Genomic DNA, 15,571 nt, shown 5'->3' on the forward strand with positions numbered 1-15,571 from the left:
CATTGCCCAAGTGACAGATCCTTGCAAGGTTAGAGACTTGTTAATGCTCACTATTTTTAAGCCCAGAAAAGCATTTTTTTTATCTTGCAATACCAGTGTTATCTGCCAAGATAATCAACAGAATGTTTCTAGATTCCAGGACTTCTCCTGGAACTTCTTCCAGGACTGCGTGGTCTGTTCTGAAGCTGACAATTTATTTAACCATTTTAACACAGCAGCATTTAAAATAAATTACTCTGTAATTGTTCCTTCATTGTATTCAGTCTTGCAATCATAAAGCTAAGCCTAACACGGTGTATGTGTAGTGGGTCTTGCTTAAACACAAAGCATACTAGTAAGAGACAAGTCATGCCATCACAAAACAGTACATTTGCAACACCCCTTCTGTTTGTTCTGAAGCTCTGGTGCTAATACTTCTTTCAAACAGAATGGGTGATCTGTTGTTCTGTATTGGTCTCATACAATTCACCTGGCTAAATTCATGAGGCATAAATGTTCAACGAGGCCAGACTATTTCTCTCAAACAAAAGGCAAATAAAAAAGATCCAGAAAATCTGTTCCTTTCCCAAATTAAACATCACACCACTGCATGTCTTTCCTGTCTCCAGCACAGGCTGTAGGCTATAATGTTATGGATCTTTCAAGCCTCTCACATTCCTGTGAATGCATAAAGATTGCATATTCATTTCTGACTGCAATAAGTTACCTCAATTTGTTGTATCAGCAGTACTGAAATTTAGTTCAACGTTCTTCTTAGGAGAGAAACGATCCTTGTATTTCCATTCTCTCTCAGTCTTCATTCATTGAACACCTCCAGGGATGAAACATCCACAACTTCTCCGGGCAACCTGTTCTAGTGCCAAACCACTGTGACAGTAAAAAATTCTTCCTAACATTTAATCTAAATCTACCCTCTTTCAGTTTGTTACCCCTCATCCTACCCCTGCATTCTCTGAAAAAGAGCCCCTCCCCAGCTTTCTTGAAGGCCTTCTTTAAATACTATAAGACTGCTATCAGTTCTCCACAGAGTCTTCTCTTCTGTTGGTTGAACAAGCCCAACTCCCTCAGCCTGTCCTCAGAGGGTAGGTGCTCCAGCCCTCTCACCATCTTCATGGCCTTCCTTTGGACTCACTCTAACAGATCCACATCCTTCCTAGAGCTTCCTTTCCAGAGCTTTGTTTAGGAAAACATCTACTGTCCCTGATTGTCACTTCTCTGGGTACATTGGCCAGTTCTGATCAGCAGCAAGCTGACAGCAATAATTCACCCAATTGTTCTTGCCATGTGGCCACTGCCATCACATCCTGCCTTTTTACTACAGCTGAGTTCATATGTTGAAAATCCTGCTTTTCAGTCTTTAGCCATTAATTACACAATCAAATTAATCTCTGGCATCACTTCTTTAGATATAAAATCATGTCGACAAATTTTGGAAGTGCAACTGGAGATACAGCACATTTTCCCCCTAGGGAAAATCCCATTAGAGTATACTTATATTCTCAAAGTATCTTCAGAAGTTTTTAGAGAACTTTACGTGTGAGGTAGAAAACCCACCCAAAACTTGGTAGGACATGTATTTCTAGAAACTGTTTAAAGGCAGATGATGGTGTTCCTGCAGATTTGTTGTTGGCAGACAGGGAATGCAGTAAAGTTTTAGTAATAAATAACTTCCAGTCTTCATGTTCTAGCAGAAACATTGTCACCCTTTCAAGCAAAACCAGATTCAACATAAAAAATTGTATCTTATACCTTATTCAGACAGTCTGATTTACAGGGACTGCTGTGCTTGGTGCTAGTCATTCTGTGATTGCATCCTTGTATTATTTCATATGTTGCTAGCACTATCTCACTTTGTGGTAATAAAATTTTGGGGGTTTTATTAGGCTTTCCCTCGTTTATTGGGCGAAAACTGGTTATAACTAGTCATTTGAAGTCGCATTCTCTATCATGGAGGACTATTTAATAGAAATATGTTTAAATAAATTAGCTATTACTTTTGACAGTAGAGCACATTACCTTTCCTTTCTATGTAACCACATATCAGTTAGCTGAGAAATACACAAAATAGAAATAGAATTAATACCACTTTGTCATCATCCTCCTTCCCTTGAGTAAAAACTTCCAGGGATAATACAGTGTCTTGGAAGAACTAAGTGGGTTGATCCTGCTTTGGTAGGAGATTTTAAGTACAGTACTTGTTGCCAGACAGTGTAGATTGCCAGACTGTAACCAATTTATGGAAATGTTTGGGGTTTTTTTCCCTCACCTTTTCTTCCAAGAAGGTGGAGTACCCCTCTGTACATAAGGAGGATGTCAACTCAGCTGTATTCCCAGTAGTCTAGGCCTCATTCTTCTCATATGTGGCCGAAGAAGACAGGATAATGTATTAAGTTTTCCTGGGAAGACAGAGACTATTAAGCACAGGGCCTGGAAGAGATGGAATGTTTTGGAATTTCTAGAGAAGGATGGTGGTTTGATTTGCATAGTTTTGCTGCTGACTGGTGGCACGAAGTTTGGGCAGCATCTGTTTTGTTGCATCACCATTACTGAACATCACGTGATATGATAAGGGTGATCCACCCTGGAGTGACTAATCGAGTGGGATGCTTGAAAAGGTTTTTTTCTTTTTTACAACCCTCAATTAGAGAAACCACATTTTCCAGGGGAAAAAACAGTAACTTTTAAGCGTGTGTGAATGTTGTATGTCTGTTATGCTTTTTGTTTTTAGTTTTTTTTGTTTTTTAACAAAGACGACTCTCCTGCCCACTAAAGAATTTGGTCAGAGAAACTTTTTGTTTTTCAACCTGTAGTGAATCAACATGAATCATCTAATTTTAACCAGCCCCTTTATAGTTTGAAGCAAAAAGCAGGACTTACTCCCTAGGCAAGGCAAAAATGGATTTCCTGGCTCATGCAGCTTGTCGCCCCATTTGCTGTGAGACATACAGCCACATTACTTTCCCCACTTTCAGCTGTGCATATTGGAATTGCAGCTCCACCGTTTCCCAAGAATATGCGTGGTGCGTCAGCTAACCTTTAAAGATTAAAAATGGAGAGTGGCTTTGCAAACTTATGCCAAAAGGGAAAGGTGTAAGGAAACCGCAGTCTGGAACACGAGAACTTGACGTTCCTCGTGCTGAGGCCCCTCTGCATCTTTCAGCACTGAGGCCATGGGTGGTTTCTAGAAATAATATTGTGTTTGTAGCCGTGCACTGCTAGAAAATGGTTTTCAGACCTACCTGTTTATGATAAAGCCCCAACCAATAAAGTGGCTGCCTTTTTCTCTCATCCAGCTGAAATTTGCACGCTTAACCCCTCAGTAAGGCCTCTGTCATATTTTGCTCCTCTCTTTCCTTGCTGTCCCCTTGTTCTCCTGACCTCAGTAGGGCTTAAATATAACATGCAGCAGATGGAGTGTGGATAACCCACCATTGGAGGTGTTCATCTGTCTTAAGGTCTCTTCAGTAGTTTTGTGAGAGTTCTGTAAGAGTTTTAGAGTAAAAGGCACCATGCACCACAATTAAGGTAGGCAACATATGTCTCTTGAGTAAATTTATCACTGAGAAGATCAAAAAGATATCCAGCTAGCCACTTCACTTCAATAATAACTATCCTTTCAGGCTGGTTATGTAGGCTAAGTAGGGCCTTTGGCAGAACAAGCAAACAATTCCTGACCAAGGTCCCGTATTGCTGAATTTGGGGGAGATTACCTTCTACCAGGCAGCCTATGGAAATCTCCCAGTCTTCCACAGAGATTGAGAGGTCAATCATCCCATGTAGCAGGATCCATGGTGTCTGACCATATCCATAAATAAGTGCTGGGCTTTACAAACCACCTTCATATGTGTCACATATGGTTGAGATTTCTTTTATTATTAAGCGCAAGTCCTATGAGAAGTGGCTGAGGGAACTGAGGTTTTTCAGCCTGGAAAAAGAAAGTTCAGGGGAGACCTCATTGCTCCTTTCAACTACCTGAAAGAAGGTTGTAGTGAGACAGATGTTAGTCTTTTCTCCCAAGTAACAAGTGACAGGACAAGATGAAATGGCCTCAAGTTGCACCAGGGGAGGTTTAGACTAGATATTAAGAAATATTACTTCACCAAAATGGTTGTCACACACTGGAACAGGCTGCCCAGGGGACTCTGTGAGACACCATCCCTGAAGATATTTAAAAAAAGCATAGATGTGGTGCTCAAGATTTAGTGGTGGACTTGGCAGTATAAGGTTCATGGTTGGACTCAATGGTCTTAAAGATCTTTTCCAACCTAAACGATCCTGTGATTCAGTAATTTCTTTGTGCTTTTCAACAAGATTTGAATCTACCTAAAATTTCGGGCATGGCGAGGGGGTGAGGGGTGAGGAGATGCCCTTCATTTATACCATCTATCCACTATCGCTGCAAGAGCGCATCTCATTTGCCTCTCACAAGAGCTTCAAGACTTTTCCTACATGCTTTGGAAGAAGAAGGAGTTTTTAGCAGTAGTGTGTGTTGGGGTCTATGCTGCTACTCAGCCTTATTCTGCTGAACCTATTGCAATGACAGAACAGGCATTAGCATCTAGAATTTTTCACTGAAAAAAATGAAGAAACAGTCTTCTTCCAGCTCAACTTAATATAAAATTTCTTCTGGCTGTGCTTTTTAGGAAATGCTCTCTGACATGAAAACAGCAATCTCACAGATGGCTTCAGAGCTGAAACATCCTTTCTAGAATTTCCTGGTTCTCACACTCTTTCTTGACATTTGTAGGGTTGGACAACATATTTTCTGCGGACCTCTTATGGTACCCAAGTTATTTTAAAGACCTCCCACCCTTCTGAAAAATCTCTCTCTTGGTGTGCCTGCAGGCTGCTGCCATCACCTCTAGGGATGCCAAAATACACCCAAGCTCCTTTGGGCAAAGCCTTGCTTAAAATAAATCCCATGCAATGCAAGACAGCAGTCAGGAAAGCACAGCTAGAGCCTCCAGGACTTATATTCTTATCAGGTATACACTCTAAAAGAGTGGGGAGGGGTTGTGGTTTGTAGCTTGTAGTCAACTGGCAGATTTGAGCTGTCTGCAGGGTCCCCACAGGCTGTCAAAAGAAAACAAATGGTTGCTGCTGCGGCTGCAGCCCAGGGAATCCCTTGGGCCTCTGGTCACAGTCTTCACGCCCTGAGCCTCAAACTCCCAGTAACAAAACGAAACAAAACAAAACAAAACACTGTGATTTCCTTCATGAGACATCAACTTTCAGCCCAGAAAGCTGAAAGGAGACAGAACCTATAAAGGCATCCTAACGCGTTATGGATAGGATTCCAGCCTGCAGTAAAGGTAACAGTCTGTCTGCTAAAATCACTGTTATTTTAAGGACTTTTCCTGCTCACTACAACAGTTCTGTTTGGATCCACACAGCCAGGGATGACGGGGAGCAGTGCAAGTGCTACTCACCCTTCACCACCTCCCACTCCAATTGCACCTTCTTCCCAAGGTGCACCGTCTGAAACAAGCAGGGTTCACATCAGGTTGGGGATTTTAAGAAAAACCATCATAAATACATCCCATGCTTTTGCTGATTTATTAAAAAGGACTGACCTTGGCAAATGCCAAAGATTACCCCCAAAACAGTCAGGCAAAGCCCACATTATTTAGCAAGATGTTTTCCTTCCCCTGTTCCCTTTCTTCCCTAGAAACTGTGATGCAGCTGAGAGTATAGATGGAAGGTTATAAAGAATTCAGGGAGCACTATGTAACCACTCTTATTGTCACCAAAACCTGCAAAATAGTCTGACTTCAGAAACTTTGGAGGATGAGTCAAGGTTTCAGGACAATTCAAAGACTATGCCATGCCTTAGCACCCAGCTTTGATGGCCAAGCAAGCCAACTCCTGCTTCCAGGGCTACCTACAGGATATGCAGCTATTGCCCTCTCCCTCTGTTCCTGCTGACACTAATGCTCTTCAGGTTTCAGTGAGGCTCACAGGGAGTGCCCTAGGCAACACCTTCAGGGACTATCTGGTCTCTGCTAGCACCTCAAACAATATTTCCCCATCTCCTCTCAGAGCAGGGTAATACGGATTGCATCACAAACTTACCAGCTACAGCTTTTGACCTTCCTATGCTTTAGGACACAAAGTAGATTTAAAAAGAGGTTTAAAAAATTACTTCTTTATGTTCTCGTCAAATTCTGACATTTGTTTGGAGATACTGATAGTGTCTTTGTGCTGGCTTTTCAGTTTGAGCTTTACCACAAATTTCCTATGGCTGTAAAGGCAAATACAACCATGTAATTATCATGGTTTTCATTGTTCAGTGGCATTAACTTGGTGTTTACAGTGGCTTTTGTACCCTGGTTCCTACCCACATTCTAACATTCACTTATAAATTTAGTCCCTGAGTTAGACGCATATTTCATGTCTTGTCGTGGTAGGTTAAAGTTTCGTTTAGCTGTTCTGTATCTTGCAAACTCTGTGCATGTTCACAGTTACTATATACATATCCCAAAAAAAACTAAAGCAATACTTATGAGAAGCACAAAGAAAATTCAGCATGGATATTGGTGAATGACTGATTTACAAAAAAAGATTGATTAAGAATGTTATTAGATCAGTTTTAAAGGTGTTCGTTAGAGTACAACAACATAATCATTTTGCAGGGAAAACACAGGAGGGCAGTGAGATGATTTGTTAAATATCCACACATTTATTTCTTAGCAGACGTGGGCTGGTCACGGGGATGGTAGTGGAAGTCCATAGATGCGCCTCCTCAGAGGGGACAGATTATGGTGATAGACAAAGGGGAAGGCAAAACCTTTATCATGCTCTCGAGCAATCATACATAGATATATCTGTGGTTTACTACATTCAGAGGAGAGAGATATTTTTCTTACTTTTTCTGTCACTCATTTGATATAATTGCCATTTTCTTTTAAGAAACAAACTTTTAAGGAGATACTTAAATTTTGATCAATGGACAATCCCATGGTAAAGACAACTTTTAAATCATTTACCAACCCACACACAAATCGAATGCATATAGCAAATAAAATCAGTGGTTCACGATTTAAAATGCCCCTTTAAAAGGCATAGCTAGAGCTCTTTCAGTTTTAAGTGAAAAACATGAAAGGGGTTTGATATCAGAGCAAGTAACCTTTACAAGATTGGACCAGCCATAACAAAAGCCTTGCCGTCTATTCATTTGGAGCATGATGGAAACCTGTAAGCAAAATGAATCTTGACACAAAACTTTAACTGCATCAACCAGAGGCTCTTTTAAGAGTCCTAGGCAGTAGCAAATCCTTTTCTGCAAGGAGAGTTTAACTGTGAGCTAGAGGGCAAAGGAAGGTGCAGCAACAGAAAGGAAGAAGTTACTCTCCTCTTCACAGTATCTGCTCAGAAACTCCATAGATCCAGATTGTCTATAATATACAGAGACAATATAGCTGAAGGGGTATTTTTTTTGCAATATATCATTTGTTGTGTTCTTCTTGCAAGAGATGATTTTCTACAGTGTCCTAGTACCAGAGATCATCACACTAGTGAGCTTAGTAACACAACTGGCTATGCCACACTGCCTGATTTCCTTCCAGAACTGAAATCTAGTCCTTGAACAAGGTTGGAAGCCAGGATGTTACACACCAAAACATGAAAGCACTATCTGGTTTGATCAAGAGAAACACAAACCAGTGGCACAGAAATAATGTTTTTCATATATTCTGGGATCAGACACATCCTCCAAGTTTTCACAGGATGATTCATGCTAGCTGAAATAAAAATGCCAGGTAATATATGACTACCAGGTGAGTGATCATTCCTCTTCCCTCCCCATCCCTGCCTTTCTTCCCTCCAAGAGGTTAGCTGATTAGAGACCTGTAGCATCAAGTATATCATTTCAACTGTTGCCACAAGAAGTTAAAAGATTTTCAGATGGCGGTATAAGCCAGCAACTCTTGCTCAGTCTCACAGACTCATTATTTGCAATGAACAATAACTCACCACCAGGGAAACAAAATTCCTTTTGTCCATAAATCTGCTTAAATGCAGGCATTTTGTCCTTCACCTGAATGTTTTTTAATTTTTTTTTAGTACAAGAAGGTGGTACTGAGGTCTGATGTGAGGAGCATTGAAATATTAATAAAAGAACTGAATCGCAAAAGGGTATTGCAATTACCAAAGGCACCTGTGAGCAACGCCTACTGTATTTACGCTCTGCTTTCAGCCAAACCATTATACAACACTAGAAAGCTGTATAGTCTAACTTTGACTTGGGTCTGGCAGGTGGAAAAGTTATTAAAAGAAAGACTGCAGTGCCTAGAGGTTTTTATTTTCTTGTACAAACATGAGGGTACATTGGAGCATGTGGTGTTGATGATACCGTGGGGACAAAGCACAAACTATCTGGGCCATTAAAAACCCACATCCCAGACTATGCCACATGGCAGCACAGAAGAAAAACCAAGCATTTCTTGCTAACACAAACCAATTAAATTATTTTTAGCTTCTACAAACACAAAAACACAGAGCAAAAAAAGCAGCCACAAGGGTCACTAACACAATGAGTATTTCTAACATTAGTGTTGAATTTCTCTAAATATGTGTATCCCCTCCCCCAACTCCAAAAAGCAAAGTCATAGTAACCATTAGGATGTCTGTGTTTATGACTAAAGCCCATAAAACAAAGACTTAGATTAAAGGCTGAAGATTTTACTTTACATTCTGCTTCACAAAAGGAGATTTTTTTTATTCTACTTTACTCCCACTAAAATGATCTATACAGCCATTTTCTGTGACTGATTTCCCTGTCCTGATCTTTTTTTACAAAACACAGTAAATTTGGATATTAAGTCTTCTACAGTCTTTGGACCTTGTTGCTGGCTTGACAAGAGCTATTCCTGTAGCTCAGACAGTTCCCCAAGGTGTGCATTGCCCTTCCTTTTTCCTCTGAATTTGCCATAAAGTGGTTTTGCCTTCAGACTTCTACTGCAAAATATTATGGAAGAAAAAGAGTAAAGAATAATTTAAAAAAACATATCCTGGATATACTTAATTTTCTTGGGAAACAAGTCGATGCGTGTGCCTTTATGTGTCTGCGTGTAGATATGCACATATATATATCCCTTTGTGTGTGTGTTTGCATATGGGTATCCAAGGGTCTTCTGGATGGGCAGCAGCGCCACAATGTAAGAAAAAGAGATGAGAAAAACATTCTTTCATAACCTGTGAGTATGCTTAAAAGCAGACCTGAAGCTTTGGGGGGAATTGCAAAGCACTTTTCAAATGCACACAGTGAAAACACTCACTAAAGCTGCCATGATAATACTCATTAAATAAACATACCTTGTGGAAGACTTCACGCTAGGTTACTATACAAATCCCAGAAACAACAGAAGGAAAAACAGTGGGACTTGAGGTAACACGTGTCAGTGTTTTTTTGAAATTTATCCTAATGCAGCAAAAAGATGAAATTGCTGTTACTCTTAATTAACATGCAGTTACTTGAGCTGTTACTTTTATTACATAAAATTTAGGGTGACAATGCTTGTAAATTTTGCAAATATAAATATATAAGAACCTATTTTTAAACTCTCCTAATCAAGCACCAGCATGTAATTTTCAGAACTGCTGCCTTAACCATTCACCCTTTGCCTCGCAGAGGTCTGGCTGATGGTCTGGGGTGAGAGCCCAGAGTGGCTGGTGGCTGCCTCCATCCAAGCCCTGGCTGGCTCACAGAAGAGTCTTCAGAGGACTGATGCAGATCGACTGGTGGGCAGCCCTACATAGATCTAATAACTGTCCTTTGTTAACATCTTTTTGTGATATTTCAGTTAAATCCATTTTGTTCCTGAATGTGGGGAAATTGAGACATTTACTACCCTGCGGGGAAAGCCGTAGGCAGCTCTGCTGTGTGCGACATGCCTGGAGTGAATGGCCACCCTAATTAGAGGCTAAAGCCATAGACTAGCAAAACATTGGGCAAAGAGGGTTTTATTAAGAAAGAAAAAAACCTGCTTTTAAGAAGCGTTCATTTTTGATGTGGCAAGGACTCTGTGTGGATCCCACATGCCACTGCACCCTCTTTAAAGCAATCATTTACTGAAATAGACTGCTACAAGGTCTGCCCCAATCAGCATGGCTAGAGGAAATATCTAGAAGAGGGCAGAGCAAACAAGACAGCCAGCTGCAAAGGTGCTCAACTTGCAAAAATGTTCATCCATGGTGAAAAGCAGTAGCTGGTGGGGAACTTTGCCATAGAAAAGCTTAGTAGCAGCACATCCCAGTGGCCTCTGGCCACCTGCTTGCCTCACCACAGTCCACTAGAGTTAAAAAGGGAATATTTTAAGGCCATATGTCCTCTACAAGCAATCTTCACCGGATAGGATGACAGACAGAGCAGGAGGTATACTTTTGGAGGACAGCTGCCAGGTAGGTCAGTTGTCACTAAGGCATTTACTAGAAGGAAAAAAATGCATGCAGCCAGACATTCCTGTTGGGGTATTCACTGATGTTCCTCTGTTGGCTTTGAAAGGGCTTGTGTTTTGCTCTCCATACTCCTTTCCATGTTTCCATGTTGCTTGCTATCAAGACAGCTCTGCATCATCATGGTGGAGCTTGACTCAGTAGCCTCTGCTCCAGCTCTATCCTGGCACTGAGGATAAGAAAGAGTTGCCCTCCCTGGTGCCAGCCCCTTCAATTTCCCGCTGCTAGCACAGCAGCACTCTCTGGCATAGTCCATCACCTTCAGCGATCTCCTTCCATGTAGGCTGGATAAGCCTTGCAGGCTCGGTTGATGCATATCAGCAAGGCAAAGGGAGCATATTTTCTCCCCATTGTCTGCACTGACAACTAGCTAGGACTTCTTCCTGCAATCATCAAAAAGAAACCCAAGTTTAAATCTGTGTCTATCCATACATTGTGCTGTTTTGTCTTTTAACTTCTGGTGGTTACAGGCTAGGAATCCTTCTATTTTTCTATTTCTCCTTCTTGGTTGTCAATTCCTTTCCTTAGCAGTAGAAGTATACTTCAAATCTGAATCTCATATTTGGCATCCTGGATGCTTTGCTGTGGCAGTACTTACATTTTCAAATTACAGGGTTTTAGTTATTATGAGAATATTTTGAGTAAAGGAAGTGCCTTCTGGAAGAAAAGAAAACATGGCAAATTCAGTGCATGACATAAACACCGTATATCATGCAATGGATTACAAGACTACCTAAGCAAGTTCTTGAACATCCTTTTAGAATTCCTTGTTAGCAAAGCTGTTTTGTCAGACCATTAGCTTCAAAGTATAATTTCATGGAATCTGAGCAATCACTTCCTTAGCAAAGGATGGTCAAAGATGACAAACTCCAATAGCCAGTCCATCAAACATACCTTGTGGAAATATATAATACAGATTCTTTTCAAAAAAGGTAATTATAATTAATCAGTTATTTTAATGGTACTATTTTCTCAAGATTTGCATTTTAGTTGTGCTTATCTACAGTTTAGGCCAAAATTTTGTCTAAAAACCTGGCCTGACAATTCATTTTGCTGACTCCAGGGAAAGCAGAGTTGTCTGAGTTCATTAAATCAAATTATTCTATGGTCTGGGTTAACAGTTATTTCTAGAGACCAGCAATTTCACAGATTTTATCTGCCTTTTGCTTAAAATTTAATGATGACTCTGCTGTCTGTCTTCCTACCTCAACCTTCAACACTCTGCTCTCCCAGTGAGTCATTTCAGGAAATTCCCCTGCAATTTCTTGGTGTACTGATTTATGTCTAACTAAAGGAGCAGCTGCCTGGGCTACTGCTGTCTATCAAACAAACACAGCACATATTTCAATGGGTCAAGTGCACAGGTATCATCTATAAACCCATTAAAGACCTTTCTGCATTTCATTATACAAAAAGTTTTGTTATACAAGGTTTAACATAATATCGGAATTATTATTCTTAGTTGCCTAATGTTAAACAATCCTTTTATATGAATCTTATAACACTGTATTTCATTGCTGGCATACATTTTTGTAGGAAACAAAGCACTAGAAATTCATCATATGTCGTTTAAAAAGAAAATGGCTCCATAATCCTTGTTAACGTCTGATTTTTTTTAATTTTACGAAACTAAAAAGCATTAATGCATTTGATGTATGACAACTTCTAATAAGCTAAGGAAAATCTTATATTGCACACTCTATTCTACATACAGGCTGTACCAACCACATGAGTGCCAAAAAGTGACAAAAAGTCCTTTCAGAAATATTTTTTGACCACAAGTAATATAAAGTTTCAAACCCCACTTTGACCACTGGAAACTAAATATTTATTTTATGCCTAATCATTGTAACAAAATCCTGTGTCCACACTGTGACATTTTGTTCTGGTTTCCTCCATGGTAAATGATGGGATGAGGCACAGTAAAACTAGAAAGAGTTAAAGATTACAAGTGGCTGGATAATTTGACTTCATGGGAGCTATGAGCATGTAGTCCAGCTACATAACCCCAAAAACTCTTATTTAAATACCTAAAGCAAAATCCTTGTTGTTGTCACTGCAATGTTTCCCATGTCCCTGACTTTATCACATCTTTACACAAATGTGTGCATCACATTTTCCTGAATAATTTGAGGTCCTTTAGCATATCATTTTTAAAAGGATCAAAAAAAATTTGCTATTATTTTTTTGTTTGTTTGTTTTCATACACAAAACTGATGAAGACCTTTTCAGCTAGGACAGATCTCAAAAGAGTACTAACAAGCTTCAGGTGTGACAGTAGTCCTTACTCTACGGGTTTCTCAAGCAAAGAGGAAAATTCTTTTTCCTTGCCTAAGCCATGGAGATGCAAGACGTTCAAGAGAGCAGACAAATTGTGGAGGTAGTGACCTTAGGCTGGATGGGTGTAGAGAAGCTAGATGTGGAGGACTGATTTAAAAGCTTCAGCAGTGGAAGGCTTGGGCAGCATTTAGAGGAAAAAAAGTGCAATTCCACATCAGAATTCAGATCTCTCATATTTGAGTCATGCCACCATTTCTTTAAGCATCTGAAGCACAGAAGACCCTGAAAAAACCTGATACAATTTGATGAACCTCTGTCAAATGGATGAGTGCCAGGAGAACTTCCTAAAGACAGCCATGTAGTCACAATGTTGACAATTCTGAACAAGGACGTTTCTAAAGGCTAGTCAGAAGTAATAAGTAGAATAGTAAGAATAGTACTAGAAATAGTACTAGAAATTCTACTAGAATAGTATTAAAAATTACTAGAATAGTAATTCAGATTCTTCAGTCCCAGAAATGTAACAAGAATAACACGTGGAAGGATTGAAGTCCTCAGTATTCATCACCAATTTTAACACTGATCCAGTTGCTTATGTTAGGGATAAATGTTCTCAAATTGGACCTGGATTGTCTAAATAAATTCTCTGAGCCTGAAACTGGTCATGGTCTTGCTCCACTCAATCAGTGGTAGTCCAGTGAAAACTATAGGTTTCACAACCTTACAACAGTCACAGACTTTGGCTACTGAAATACAGATGCTGATGTTCTTGGTCTCCTTGTAGGCTCCTAATAGGAAACCTTGCCCTGTCTCCTAGTCCTTTCACTCAATAGCAGCAAGAGTTGCCAGACCTCAAACTGATCTGGAGAACCTTAGGACTTGAGGAGGCACAAAAGAGGTCTATTTTCTTCCAACAGAAATACATGTCCAAAGACAGAAAGCAAGCCAGTGAGCATACCTGTCTGCTCCACACAGGGGATGGTCAGCCCAGGGGGTGCCCCAAGCATGCTTGTGAACATAAAACCACACCATTCAATCCAGATTCACTAAACCTTCCCCAGAATAGCTGAGCTTTAGATATGATTTCCATCTGGAGCACAATATATCAACCAATGCTTCGCAAGTGAAAAATAGGAAATAATCTGACAGGTGTCATTTCAGTAAACGGTATTCTTCAGCGCAAATGAATATTGTTTTGTTTTCAGTTAATTAAATGGGTCTCTGTAATAGTGTTGGTGTTCAAAGAACAGGTTCAAGGTCTTGCAGGATGTAGTTTTGTGATCATGGAGGTTGTCATAGTGGAAACCAAGCTGCCATGAATTTGAACAGTCTAATTGACTTCCCCACACATCACTTCATTTTTTCAGGTGGTCACACCTATTGCCTCACTATTTACTTGCAGAGTAAGGCACAATGCTGCAGGATGCAAGTGTCTATAGATTGTTATTAGACGCTGTTCTGGTCATTTGACTTTGTGTAGTTCAAAGCTGCTTAGAATTTCTCATCCTACTAAACAGACTCACAGTTGTTATCACACACTGTATTTCCTTGAGTTCCTCCGGGTGCATTTCCCTTCTGAGGCTCAACTGAAGAAATCAGCCAGTGAAGTGATGGAAAAGGTGTGGGCCAGGAGAACCTCAGAACTAAGCCTTTCGGTGCAGTGAGAGGGGTCAGCAACATGAGGAACAAAATCTCTTTGAAATCTTTATCAGAACTGGTTTTGTGTTGCAATGGGGATTTATATACCTCTACACCCCTCTACTGACGACTGACTACTGACTACTAACAACACTTCTAAATACCACTGCTTGGTGCCTGCCAAATGCTCCTTGTGACTGTGTACCTTACCCACTGTCTTCTCAGCCTGCCACTGACCAGGCAGATACGATCGCTACCCAGTACTCCACAACCATTCAGTTACCAGTTTATTTACCTGCAGATCCATGTTCTTTCCTTGATACCCCACCCATCCAGACTTGTAGTGTAGCACAGCTCCAGCTTAGGCAACATTGAGGACTGTCAATACTAGAGTCCTGTAGATATAAAGTTTAATTTCCAGCCCACTTTTCCAGGCGTTTCCTTTTCAGCAGTCAGAATCACATCAAGGAACATTTGCTTTCACCCCTTCAATACCCACAAATTTCATGATGTTCCTAAATTCTACCAAAGACCCTGATGGATGTACCAAAAGGACAAATAAATAAGGATTAGGAAATGCATGAGGAAATTCCACCAGCAAGGTCCTAGAGTGGCACAAAAAGAAGAAAGGCTTTATTTTGGTTGTTATATTTTTCAGGAAAAGCAGTTGTTAAACATTGGTTTCAGCAATAAGCACCTCAAACCAACATCAATTTATTAACAACACTCTGTGCACTTCATTTCTCCAGAGAAACTGGTAGCAGCAATCTTTAGGCTTCATCTGTCCCACAGGGCTGCTCTTACAAATGGAGAATGGAGATGTCTTCTTTTCTTCTCAGCCCACACTTGAGCTAATAAAGCTCTCCTCATTTTTCCCTTGCCTTCACATCTGATGTTTATTCATGGTTTGATGGGGGATGTGGTGAACTGAGCAGTCTGAGGGTCATTTTCTGGGTCTTCACACCTTTGCATGCTCTCTGGGGATGACATGTCTCCCTCCACTCTATGTGATCCTGCACTTAGTGCTGTGATCAGCACGACTGACATTTCTATAGTAACTATAACCTCTTGCTCCTCTGTGATGATCATCTAACTACCTACCTGCAGTTGGACTTTACTTTCCAATGTTTTTTTTTAGTTTTGCTGTGGGCACTGGGGCTTGTATAAGCATCACATAAATGCAGTTGGAAGTGTACCTGCC

This window comes from Cuculus canorus, chromosome 2, assembly GCF_017976375.1.
Source record: "Cuculus canorus isolate bCucCan1 chromosome 2, bCucCan1.pri, whole genome shotgun sequence".
Taxonomy (NCBI): Eukaryota; Metazoa; Chordata; class Aves; order Cuculiformes; family Cuculidae; genus Cuculus; species Cuculus canorus.